The sequence below is a fragment of the Octopus bimaculoides genome, chromosome 2, assembly GCF_001194135.2.
Source record: "Octopus bimaculoides isolate UCB-OBI-ISO-001 chromosome 2, ASM119413v2, whole genome shotgun sequence".
Taxonomy (NCBI): Eukaryota; Metazoa; Mollusca; class Cephalopoda; order Octopoda; family Octopodidae; genus Octopus; species Octopus bimaculoides.
Genome location: NC_068982.1, coordinates 181,907,843 through 181,921,571, shown reverse-complemented (window position 1 = coordinate 181,921,571; position 13,729 = coordinate 181,907,843).

Sequence of the window (13,729 nt, the reverse complement as noted above, 5' to 3'; positions counted from 1 at the left end):
GCTGGGCCCATAACCCAGAGGTCCGTAGATCGAAACTACGCTCTGCTAAATCTTAGAAATAACATTTTTTTTTTTCCTCAAATACTGGAATATTTTATGTAGTTCAATATTCAATACTTAAAAGATGTGTAGTCTATTTTTGTGTGTGTATGTGTGTGTGTGGTACTAAGTTAAACCATCAGTGATGGACGTTACTCACGCCATATTCTGATTGCAATCTCTCAGTAACATATATTAGTTTCTATTCATCAACCTTTACCAGTTCCATTAACATAATGAAGTATATTCAACTAACTGTACAACTGCCCCGACCAAACTTGTCTGGGGATCTGGAATCAGAATTATTCTAAACGTTCAACTACGTTACCGCACTTATTTATTTGGCTTACGTGTTATTAAAAGCTTATAAATTTTATAGTGATGCAGATTTAGTACTGTGAGACGGATCTTTGTACATATATATATACGTATATATGTGTGTGTGTGTGTGTTTTGAAAAGTATTGTGTACAGATTGATTAACATTAAAGAAACATTACTACGATCCGATGTGAGAGTTTATACTTGGTCAAAATACTAGAAAATAGCAACCGAATCTCGCTGTCATTTAAAGCCTTGTCAGCTAAACATAACACACGCATGCGCACTCAAAAAAACTCTAAGTACGCATTAGATTAAGTACTAAATACGCCATGTTTAGAATGATTGGATAATCACTGTAGGAACAGCTTTGATAATTACGCTACTTAAACACGGTTTTACCCAGTGTTAAGCACCAACTCCGCCAAAAAAACATCATTCAGGTGTATATCAGAAAATGTTTGTATTAAGAAAACGTTTACACGAAGCAAATTATAAATATTTGGCTTGTACTAGTTTCGATGCACGAAACACCTGGTTTACGCTGCCATCGCAAGACGGCTAGGCTGAACTTACGCAATAGAAAACTACTGCAGACATATCAAGTATTAATGATTTAAGAATTTACCCAACTAATATAGGCGCGAGCATAGCTTTCCCAACCACATGGTTCCGGGTTCAGTCCTGCTGCGTTCCACCTTGGACAAGTGTTTTCTACTATAGCCTCGATCTGACCAAAGCCTTGTAAGTGGATTTGGTAAACGGAAAATGAAAGAAGCCCGTCGTATATGTGTGTGTGTGTGTGTGTGTGTGTGTGTGTGTGTGTGTGTGTGTGTGTTTCTATCTGTGTTTGTCTCTATCACCTCTTGAGGACTGGTATTTGTTAACGTCCCCGTAACTTAGCGATTTAGCAAAACAGACCGACAGAATAAGTACCAGGCTTTGGAAAAAAAAAGTATTGAGGTCGATACATTCGACTAAAAAATTCTTCAAGGCGGTGCTCCAACATGGCCACGCTTTAATGAATGAAACGCTTAAAAGAATATGAAATCATGCGATAAATGCATATTTTTTAGCCTGAATATGTCTCTTAATTTTCCGCTTCTAGAGAGATAGACATGACTCAAAATGGAACCGTCACACAATGTATGGTTCCAGTATTTGAGTCACATATTCATTTCTGAGAGAGACGTTCGCATTTCTCATTAACAGAGGAATTTACACGTTCCATGGAAAATGTCACTAACTAAACGGAAGGCGAGAATCCTAAATATAAGTACTATGATTTGTTTTATGACAAAATTACAACAATATAGTACCTAGTTCTGTATTTAAGAGATGAGAAATTATGTACATTATTTACATTTGATGGATATTTGTCCTCATCTTGTTTCTTTCGGCTGATATACCCTCCAACCTTCATCAGGTGTCTTGGGGAAATTTCGAACCTGGGTAGTGGTTAAGAGCACGGGCTACTAACTCCAAGATTCCAAGTTCGATTACAAACAGTGACCTAAACAACAATGATAATAATAATAATAATAATAATAATAATAATAATAATAATAATAATAATAATAGTTTACAGAAGAAAAGGGGAGGGGAAAGTAAAAGGGGAATAAATGATGTGGAAGAAAAGAAAGATAGGCATAGTGATGATTATGTTAATCTAAGTCATACAACTCTAATATCAGCAACAATATTACAAAGACACAAATATCTGAAAATATATGGATTCTCATTCATAATTAATATTTTCTTGTTGTTCTATCAGTTTCTCTGCCTTCCTTCAATATAATTCAAATTGCTTCAAAAAGCTTAGCAGTAAGAATCAAGAACACATACATGCACAGGCATGGAGCACACACTCTCGTGTGTAGATTGTATTTGAGTCTGCGTGTGTGCGTGCGCGGCTTGTGCGAGCACGCACGCGCAACCGTGTGTGTATGGCTTAGTAATTTTCGCTATGCATTAAAAATATATTCCGAGTGAGGGCTGAAAATGAGATATATTCCAATGCAACATGCTATATGAAAATGTTTATCACTATATGAGATATGCTAAAGTACGGCTTCAAATTTTTTACTGGATTACTCATCTAAATATTCTTTGCAGTCAGTAATTTTATCGTTTGAATGAAGCTTATATTATACAACTATTTGTAGCGATTATGATACACTTAAAATACATTGCATACTAACTAAATTGCTTTGTGATAACTGGACCGAATTTGCAAAGCTACTGTTAATTCATAAAAATTAAATAAACATCGTTTTAATGCAAGCGCTAATTATAAAGGAGTATTCCTTGCTTTTTCTTTTTTATTATATCTCATTTACAATATTTGTATCTGCATTTCATATTCATATGTTTATGTAGTTAAATATCAATCTTTCGTTTAAATTCATCAAGGACAAATAGAATAAGCCATACACATTTTGAAACCTTCAATTTGCAATTTCTTCTGTCTTAGTTTCATATTTGCAGACAAAAGGAGATACGGAAAAAATAGTAAAATAAAGATTTTATGAGAATTTGTAGTAGTAAATTCAAATATGCATTCTACTTTTGACTGAAGGATTTCTTAAGAATTAGTTATGAGCACATCGGATTTAATGCGTTCAGACAGAAATGTTATGTAGGCGTTTAAAAATCGTTTTACAAACAAGAAAAGATGTACTAAGCAGGTGAAAGAACATCACCGATTTAGTGATATACTTCTTGGAGTAATATAGACAGCAAATATATGGATTTCCTTGAAGATTTAGAAAAAAATATAGGATTTAAGGGAGAGAGGGAATCGCGGTAAATCAAAGGAAAACAGACATTGTATTGATAAATATTATTAGTAAATGAAAAGAAATGTAAAGGCAAAAATATGATGCCTACAAAGGGTTCGCTTAACTATCAGGAGACTTAAATGAGGTCGGTATATGTCGGTTTGGAAGATGCATTATTCGAATGTTAGAAAGCAATAAACCTCTCCATGAAATGGAATGCTGAGATGAATTTCGAGGCTTTCACAAGACTTTAACAAAACTATAGTGAAGTATTTGAAGGATTTTCTTTTTAAACTACTATTTTATGGCTGGTTGCCGAGATCAAAGTAGTAACACAGGTGGTTTGGGGAAGAGGAATTTGGAAAGAACCTTGCTATATAACCGGTAATGACTTCTGTGCCTACTATGATCGAGTCGTCAACTTCTACCCTACATATTTGAAAAATTTCTGTAATACGATGATCAATTTCCACAGGTTGACTAATACCTGCCAAATGCTGGTTGCAAATTCTAACAGCTTTTCTAAAAGTGCTTTCCTTATCTTTGAATGTGTTGCATGACTTCGATTTAATGTGTATGGGAATGTCTGGGAGAAATTTAGTATTGTGAAATGTATGCACATAATGTATTGGTAGTAACAAAGTTACAAAGTTACTTTAGATGAAGAATTACTCGTAATTGCTGCCAGGCGTATAGCGCGAGATAACTGATTTCAAAACCCAGAGGTTTGGGGTACATATATACAACTATACATGCATGGATGCAAGTTTGAAGGTATATAACTGCAAATTTTGTTATTTTAGCTATCTGAATTCAATCTGCAAGGAAGATGCTTCATTCGTACAGGAAAAAAAAAAACAGAAAGGAATTTTCTTTTACAGATTGTATACTTAACGTTATTGAGTGTTCAAGGAATTATTGACATGTCTGTAGCTTGTATCATCTATCACTGTTGACATTTTCTTTTCTGTTCTCAGCTGTTACTTAGAATTGAACTTGGTAGAAGTTTTCGGGTGAAAGTTCTGTCAATATATCTTATACTAATGAGTATCTATGCATTTATGGATAGAGTAAAGAATTTATGCCACACAAGTACGTAGTGTGTAGACGTAGTTGTGGAGCAACCGGTGGTCAGATGCATAACACCAATCAGGAAATACAATATAGCCGACAATACGGGTATTCATTCGAGAGTCTTCGGAAGACTGAGATTAACTGTTTCGTTCTCTGGGTATTTGCCTTTCGACTTTCTCTCCTTTTACTGTAAAAACAGTACGATTCCTTCCTTCCAATATATAAGAAATTAAATACTTACATACACACATACATCATTATCTGGGGTTAACGTTATTCAGCGAAAATTTCAAAATTTGTCTTCCCTATATCAAATTTTTGTTAGCTTTTGTAATACGAGCTGCGTTATGCATCAATAGTAACTAAATGTCTCACCAATACATTCACGGTACGAACGACAAAAACACACGCACACACACACACACACACACACACACACACACACACACATGCACTCACTCACGCAGCAAATACACTTATATATATATATATATATATATATATATACATATGTGTGTATTAGTGTGCCTGCTGGTATTTCTTTGAAGAACAGCTAAAAAGTTTGAAAATAAATAAAGGCGTTTGTGTCATAACCGAATAAACACTTTGCTCTTGGTTGCGTAATGTGTAATATCGTTAACGTCATGAAGTCTATTGTACACCAGTATCAGACTTCAATGTCTTGAGTCGTAGTTGATTTATCAGGTATCTATTCGGGATTTCTGGTTGAGTTGAGGCAATGTAGACTATGTTCTTCTGTCAAGAAATATAACTGATCCATTAGCACAGTCAGGTTTTTTCTATAACACGGCCATGTTTCTTTTCAGCAGTTTTATAGAGTACTTTCACTATTTGTTTCGTTCTAGTTACTCTTGTATTCTTTCCCTAACAATACTACTGGCCATTAACCTCTTTAGAGGTTAATTTTATTTTTGTTTCTCCAATCATACCATTATGTGTGTGTGTGTGTATGTGTGTGTGTGTGTGTGTGTGAGTGCGTGTGTGTTTGTCTGTGTGTGTGTCTGTGTGTATTCATTCGTATGCAGGATTGTGTTTGGGCACAACGTGCACATAATGATTAAGACATATAAGGATAACTGTTCCCAACGTATTTTCTAGCTTGTGTAACTTAAACTTGTTTTAGCCATCAATGGATACTCTTCGATTATATCTTATAATGTAGAGAATGAAAGAAAATCTTGTCGAGTTCATCAAATGAGAAACATACTGTAACTTAGAGACAACGAAAATATCAATGAATTTGAATATAAACTCAATAATAATCAGGGATATTATTTCTGCACAGAGTTCAAATTGTACCAGATGGACATTTATTTATTAATATTACAGATTTTATTTTTATACATACAAAATATGTACTTTCCATACATTGATATATAGATACAATAAATACAGACCCCATCTAAATGTATATTCACTTATATACATTTCTCTCAAACTGTAGTTCGTGTGTGTATGTGATCATCTTTAAGGTCAGTAACACAGTACGTGAATAATATGTTTTATATGAATTAAACACAGAACGATATATTGAAAAATATTTAGTGTAGTATTCTTCCAAAAACGTATCGGAAATTGGTTAATGAAAATACTAATTACAATTAAAAACCATACTCAACGGCAACGGTCAAGAGAGATATGTTCATTATGAAATAATGTTATAGAATGATGCGTTAACCAAATGTAGTATGTAATTTAATACAACAATGCTATGTAATATTCTGTACAACTGAAGAACCAATAAATGGAAATGTGTGTATCTTATTATATTAGGTAATGCAGCAAACGCATTAACGCAGAAATTAGACTGAAAATAATTCTATACTTCAATCTAATGTCGGGAATAAAACAACTATAAAGTGAGATTTAGACTAAAGTAGAAATACTACTCAATGTCTTATTGTTAAAACTGAAATAGATGAAACGTTATGTTTCAATAACGAAAACATAAACAAAAGCAAAGATATGGAGACACTACATTACAAATATTTACTCTAAATTATTTATAGTAAGTGTAGTTTATGATGAAATAAAAATATATTAAACGATTCTGTTTGAATTAACACTCGATTTTATATAGTAAACAAAAAAATGTATTAGAACTACAACGGCAAATAAACAAAATAAAATATACAGAAAATGCACGTTATGAAAAGTCTTTGCTAATGGATATATACACATATCCAGAAATGATTCGCTAGAATTTTCTAAAGATTTTGGACGGAATACTATAAACGATATATTTGTATCCCGAAATTCCGTTCAATAGGTATCACATACTTTTGCTTTCGGAATTTGCAAAAAGTATTGTGTTCATGATATCTTCACAGTCCGTAGCTTTGAATCAATATAACAGTAAATAGGTTGTGGACTATTGATAAGCACGTTCAAACACTCTTTGATCGCGTATATTAACGAGGCTATTGTTCCAGAATGCATCTAATAAATAAAGGCATATTATCAGAATATTACCATAAAAACTACAAATCCACTTCTACTAAAATAATAATGCTTATATATATATATATATATATATATATATATATACACACGCACATATGTACACACATTGACGTCTACCTTAACGTACACACATACGTATATACAAGAGAACTAATACAAAACACAAAAGCAAGAACTCATAGTATATCACGGACACTGCTTTCACCAGCTTGGGCATAATAATACGAATAAAATCCAGAAACAATATATTTTTGCAATACCTAAACACTAATATGTGTATATAATACGTAGTTGTATGCCCACATTTTCTACACGCCCACTCAAAAACACAAACACATAAGTATATATGACAGATATATATACTAGCTATATATGCCATCGCGGAAACTACTCCTGGGTGGATTTCTGCAATACTATATAATCTTTTGCATATAATGCATCCTTTTTTGTATATTTTTGTATTATTTTATTGTTTTTCTTGTTTCAGTCATTTAACTGCGGCCATGCTGGAGCACCGTATTAAATTACAGTGGGTGTTGTGCTATTAGACGATTTAAAAATTATAAAAATCTATAAATGAAAATGTCAAATATATATTAATATTAAGAAAAATAAACATGCTTCTCAGCATAAAAACCTTCACTCCAGTAACTCTAATTCCTATAATCCTCCGAGATCAACTTCTGGCCTCAAATACAAAGAGGCATAGCTAAAAAAAATGTTGCATTGTTTCACCGGCTACTCCAACTCAAATAATGTTTCGAACGTAAGATTATGAGTCAAGACTTAAGAGAAACTTGCCTACATGCAAACTAAATCTAATTATTGAAAAAGATGTCATCTTGTCGAGCTTATCATTCTCTAAACAGCAGTTACGTGCCTCAAACATTTATTTAGAAACTATTATAAATCCTTTTCTGTTATGAAATCAAATTGTGCCGACGTAGTCTTTCACACCCCCTTTCTAATTCTTAAAACTATTTGGCAAATAATTTGTCTTAATATCTTCATCAAGTTAATAGACATTTCCAACAATGATATTTATAAAATTATGCAGTTTTTCAAAATAGATATCCTCAGATCTCTTCAAAAAGTGTTGCGCAAAATGCATCACATCAACAGACCCTACACAACCTTTTTCATGATAAAGTTATAAGGAAACATATCTCGGTTACATTAAATATGAAAAAAAAAGTAACCATTAATATTGTTTAACAAACCCATATCACTCCGAGAGAATTAAATTGGAAAGTAACGTAATATAACATATATATACTGTCAAATTAGAACACTAAAACTTAGTAAAAGAACCGCTCCACTCATTCCAAACTTCCAAGCCCACTACCTCTTTACACGTAACATGCATGTCAATTTAAGCCTGAATTCTTTAATTTATAGTTGAACTGAGTTTGGAACCATGTGGTTATTGAGGAAGCTTTGCCCCATACAGCCACACCTGCCCATATAAAAATTAACAATAATTGTTAAGATTTCGATGAAAAAATATGCCTGAGAATAATAAAAAAGGACAGTGATTGCAACACCTTTACAGTGAATTTCAAACGTAATTGTGCACGTCCACAGGATGAATGACTCGTATATATTTTAGGTTTTCTTTCTTGACTACGTCATATATCCAAGATGTTTTTAAATTGTTATATAATCATAGATAACATAAGAAAAAGAAGAGCTATTCTGTTGGAAACTACGAAGTATTAGATATATCGGAAATAAGTGACGCGTGTTTAAGAAATATCATTACTGGTGGAACTATTTTTCTAAGAGAAAGGTAGAAGTCAAAAATGTAACAAATAAAAGTGATTTAATGCGAATAAATATAAGGCTATATCAATGAAATAATAGAACGTCTGAAAATGTAATGCTTTTACTGATGTAATTAAAAGACAATATTCTGTATTGCTGGAGGAGAGAGTACAATAAATTGTTCTGCATGATTATAACAACATTATTTTAGTAAGTATGATGCTACATAGCGAATTAGCAAATTAATTAATTTATTAAATAATTAATTAATAAACCAATCCTAACTGTACCCTAAGGACAATATGTATCTTATTCCTCAACACAAGGCGCATATGTCTTCATTTAAACGTATACTTCTCACCATTTTCTATTGCCAGTTAGCCATTTATTTTTCAATATGATTATTCTAGTAACTTCAATAAAATGAAAGACAAAACTTACTTATATTACTCTTCAGATAATCAACATGATAGTGGAAAGGTTTTTGATGCTGGTAGATGGTATCTGGGTTTCCTAGAAAATCATGAAAGGGCTGGATTTTTCAAAGGAAGTCTCCAGAGATGTATTTGAATACAGTTTGGCAATGATAAGTGTGCCTACTTGTAATGCAGAATAAAGAAAATGTTTTGTCGTTTGGACTCGTTTCCTAGAAGGTAATACGATCCCTGGAGAAAGACCAAGAGAATAAACATTTGTTTGTATTGAAGTTTGAAAGGGCAAACAAAAATTAACTGTAACGTGAAATTGCAAAAGAATATAAGAGGATGGTCAAAGAGAACTTAAAACATGAATAGAATGAATTCTGTGAAGGAATCAATACTCGAGTAATAGAAAGACTGAGAGCTGTGTAGCAGTCTTGCAAAATAAGATTTTCACCAGAAATGAATATTCGATGTAGGAAACTGTTAGCAATGTTGCAATGTTTTGTATTCATACGGTATTTACCAAGGAAAGTGTGAGTCATAGGGCTACTCAATGAAATAAGATACACTACATTGGTCAGTTATATGAACTGAGAAGAAAAATGTTATATCTGTAACCGGGTGGATCGATGACGGATACTGAAACGCAGTGAATGATTGCAAAGAAGAAAAAAAAGGAAAAAGAAAACTGATCAGAACAGAGTGGTATACGAACATCGGTACTAGAGTTATAGTATGGAAAAGCAAATGTAGTGGAAGAGAAACGAAGGGAAAAAAGAAAGAGGAGAGGATGAGAAGAAGGAAATGAAAAAGGAGGGGGGGAGAAGAGGAAAAAAGAAAAAGGGAGAAGATGATGATAATCTTGAGGACAACAGCAACAACGACGATGACGGTGGCGGTTGTGATGCTAATAATGATTATGATGATTATGATGATGGTAGTCGTGGTGGTGGTGATGATGATGATGTGATGATGATGTGATGATGATGATATGATGATGATGTGATGATGATTATAATGATGATTATAATGACGAGGATAATGATGATGATAAATATGATAATGATGATGACGATGATGATGATGATGATGCCGACGACTACGACGACGACGACTTCGACGACGATTATGATATTGCACAAATGCAAATTGGTTTCAGAGATCTGACAAAATATGAAGCTATTATAGACAATCTACACTATAACGACACATGTTTTAGTAAAAAAAAAATTAAAGACGAACACAAATGGTAACAGCCAAAGAAAATCAATAACGGAAATATTTGCTTTCCGTCTTGAGTAACGTCTCCCTGTATATACTAAAACTTACGATCCCCAACGTGTTTTGTTTTGAAGGCAGTAAGTGTAGCACTATGACATCTTTCAGTGGTGTCTGCCAGTATACGAATGAATGCAGGAAATTATCCTCGGATCCCAGATGAGACACATGCTTCCTATAATTGCATCAGAGAACATGTGTAAATCCCAGACGTAAGATGGTTTATTTAAAATTATTATAAATATACAAATGACAGCCGACAATGAAAATATCAAGCTAAAATTTTGGCTAGGTGCTTAGATGTTCAATAACAAACAAAAGTGCGAATGAGAAAATACACAGAAAATTATTTGGCTCTCTAAGTAATTTGGGGTCAAAGATATCATCCAGTTATGGTGGTGCATTTTTGCAAAAACATATTCCGCTTTATATCAATATATCCAAATTTACAATTATGAAGAGCATTGTATGTCAAACTTAGCCCGTATATATCTTGCAACCAAGTTTTAACATTGCCAGTTAAACTATATATGGTACTTGGAGAGCAATAATGTTTAGGTAAATATATTTAGATACAATCTGGGAAAATGGAAATGAAGAAACTACGGAATTTTTTTTACTTAACTTAGCAGATAACCCATAATAAACAAAATAATAAAAGACTGCGTGATGAAAATGATCACAATTGGCTTTATGAAATGCATACAATAACGTTTGCTATTTCTTTGTAACATTAATATAAAAAATAAACTTCTAAAATTTGTACAAATTTAAAAATTAAAATCTAGATTAGAGTCAGTTAAAATATATTTGAATAGTATATATACTATCGATTCCTGATGGATAACTGACATAGAAAGACAACCGATTGGCGTACAATGTGAAAAGATACATCAGAAAACCCAGCAAACTATTTGTTCAATTGTCTTTACCCCGCTGTATAGGATAATAATCAGTCATCAACATATATAATTGTTAATTCCAGGTGATTATGCACGCATCGCAAACATTGGCACTGAATTCATGTTTGATTATATGAAACGTACGGTCCGCTGATTTTCTCCATTATATTCATGAAATTCATATATTAACAGTTGAAATGTGCCATGTTGCAAAGCTCGCTGTGGATGAATATTTTCTTCTGCACATGTTATTGGAAATATCAATGTTCAGTTAATATACCTGATATAGTTAATAACGCCGAAAGCGTTGTGTAAAAGATAATAATATTAGGATGTTTCTGATTAGAGTTTGCTCAGATTTTATGAAGTTCAAACAAAGGTTTCAATTATTTACATCGCTTGTAATGTGCTTTCTGTGTAAAGTCTGCCATGTTTCTGTTCATATGTCAAGTAAAAGGAGAAATGCTTATATGCATACATGTGTGTTTGTGTATTTGTGAGTGCGTGTATGTGTGTGCGTGTGTGTGCGTGTGTAACGTAGATATGTCTTTGAGATTTCAGTGTTTTACACTTATTTCAATATTCACGCCAGTTATTGATAAAGTAACAACGCTATTTTCTTAATGGTATGGCGGTACGTTGGTTTTCAAAACCATGGATTAGTGTGTAAACATATTTAGATAAGTGCGACTAGATAAGCTTATACGCAAGCAGTGACTACCCAGTTTAGTGTTGTACACAATTTTCTGTCAACTTCATTGTTTTCATGTGTCCGAGGATGTATAACATATACACATGGGTTTCCGTGTATTCGTTCAGTCCACGATCCTGCAGTGTACAACCAACTGAATGTTATGCAAAATTGTTTGTTCCTCTTCTAATAGATTGCAATTGAAAGAATCTGTTACATTTGCTCCGTTCACATTTCAAGAACAGCATCTTTCTTTCAAGTCGGCTGCTATATAGCAAAATAGGATACAAATGAATATATCCTGCATATGGCGTCTGTAAGAATTTTAGTTTTTTCCTATTTGTACTCCATGTTTTCATTTGTCCTATTTTCGTTAAACGTTCTCAATTGTATATTTTTACTACCTAACTTATACAACAATATCTAACTTATTATCTTTACACTCATTGCTGTTTTAATTGGAATGTTCCACACTTCTTCTTCTTCTTCTTCTTCTTCTTCTTCTTCTTCTTCTTCTTCTTCTTCTTCTTCTTCTTCTTCTTCTTCTTCTTCTTCTCCTTCTTCGTCTTCTTCTTCTTCTTCTTCTTCTTCTTCTTCTTCTTCTTCTTCTTCTTCTTCTTCTTCTTATTATTATTATTATTATTATTATTATTATCATTATTTTTATTATTATATTCTCTTATTTTCTAACTTATTGTCCGTTTGAATAGGAAAGCCTGACAAGATCTTACATTTCTCCGACTCCAGTACACCTTCGACTCAGTGATTGTACCATGTGTTTCCAGCTTGTAATCCCCATTTCTGGCACAGTTTCTAGCGTCAAACTGTTACCGCCTGGTCGTGTCTCCATTTCTTATATTCTTCCTGCGCAAATTTGGGGCATTCTTTCACAATGTGTGTCACTGTCTTGTTCCAAGTTCAAGAAGCTCAACATTTTTTTGACACATTCTCTCTCTATATATATACTTGTTTCTACCGCTTGATCTTGAGCTGCTACAGCCAGGCTCTCTGTTTCTTTTTATTATTGCCCCTTGTTTAAGCAAGCCCAGGAATTTGTTCCACATACGTCTTCAGTGGCTCTCGAAAATTGGCCATGCACGGGTTTCTCTTCGATATGTCTTCTCCTATTACTCGCTTGATTACTTGATCTTTATTTAGTGTCTTTCTTAGTTTTTCTGTGCCGCTCTGTAAATACTCTACTAGGTTTTGTTTTCTTTTCATATGTACATATCCTTTTACGGCTATTAAGCTTCTTCCAGCTTGGTCTCTCCTCAAGTACAAGCTGTTAATATTATCTTTCGGATAGTGGACTCCACATATTGTGAATAACATTCCAGATTTTCTGTCAAGTTCGTTTATGTTGTTTTTGGTCCAGTCTATGATTCCATCTTCATATCTGATTAAGGGTACTGCTCTACAATGTATTGCTTCATATCATTTTTATCTGGTTTCACTCAGGTTTCGTCTTTTTTCCTGGTACGATTTATGTGCCTAGCGTGTTACTACTCGTAACATTTGGTATGCATACGTTTTTAGTACTCTTTCAAGTGTTCAGAACCCTTTTCATAATTATTCCTGTCTATTATTATTATTATTATTATTATTATTCAGTAGTTTTATTTTTATAACGTGCTTTCACTTCACTACCGAGCGCAGCTCTGTGCGCCTTGGGTATGTGCTGTGGTTTGCTGTGGTGCTCTTATGTTTACTGTATTGAAAGTGTTTTGCGTAGAATGTGTGCAGTACCCAGTAGTGCAATTTTCTGTATGTTATATATATTTGTAAGTCCTGGTGTTTTTGTTATGTATTTGTCTGAATATTTTTTTATTATACCTAAGGCACCTACTATGATAGGAATTGTTTCTGTTTTTAGATTCCACATTCGAGTTATCTCTATTTCCAGGTCTTTGTATTTTGAAAGTTTTTCCATTTCTTTTAGAGAAACGTTGTCATCTGCTGGTATTGAAACATCAAT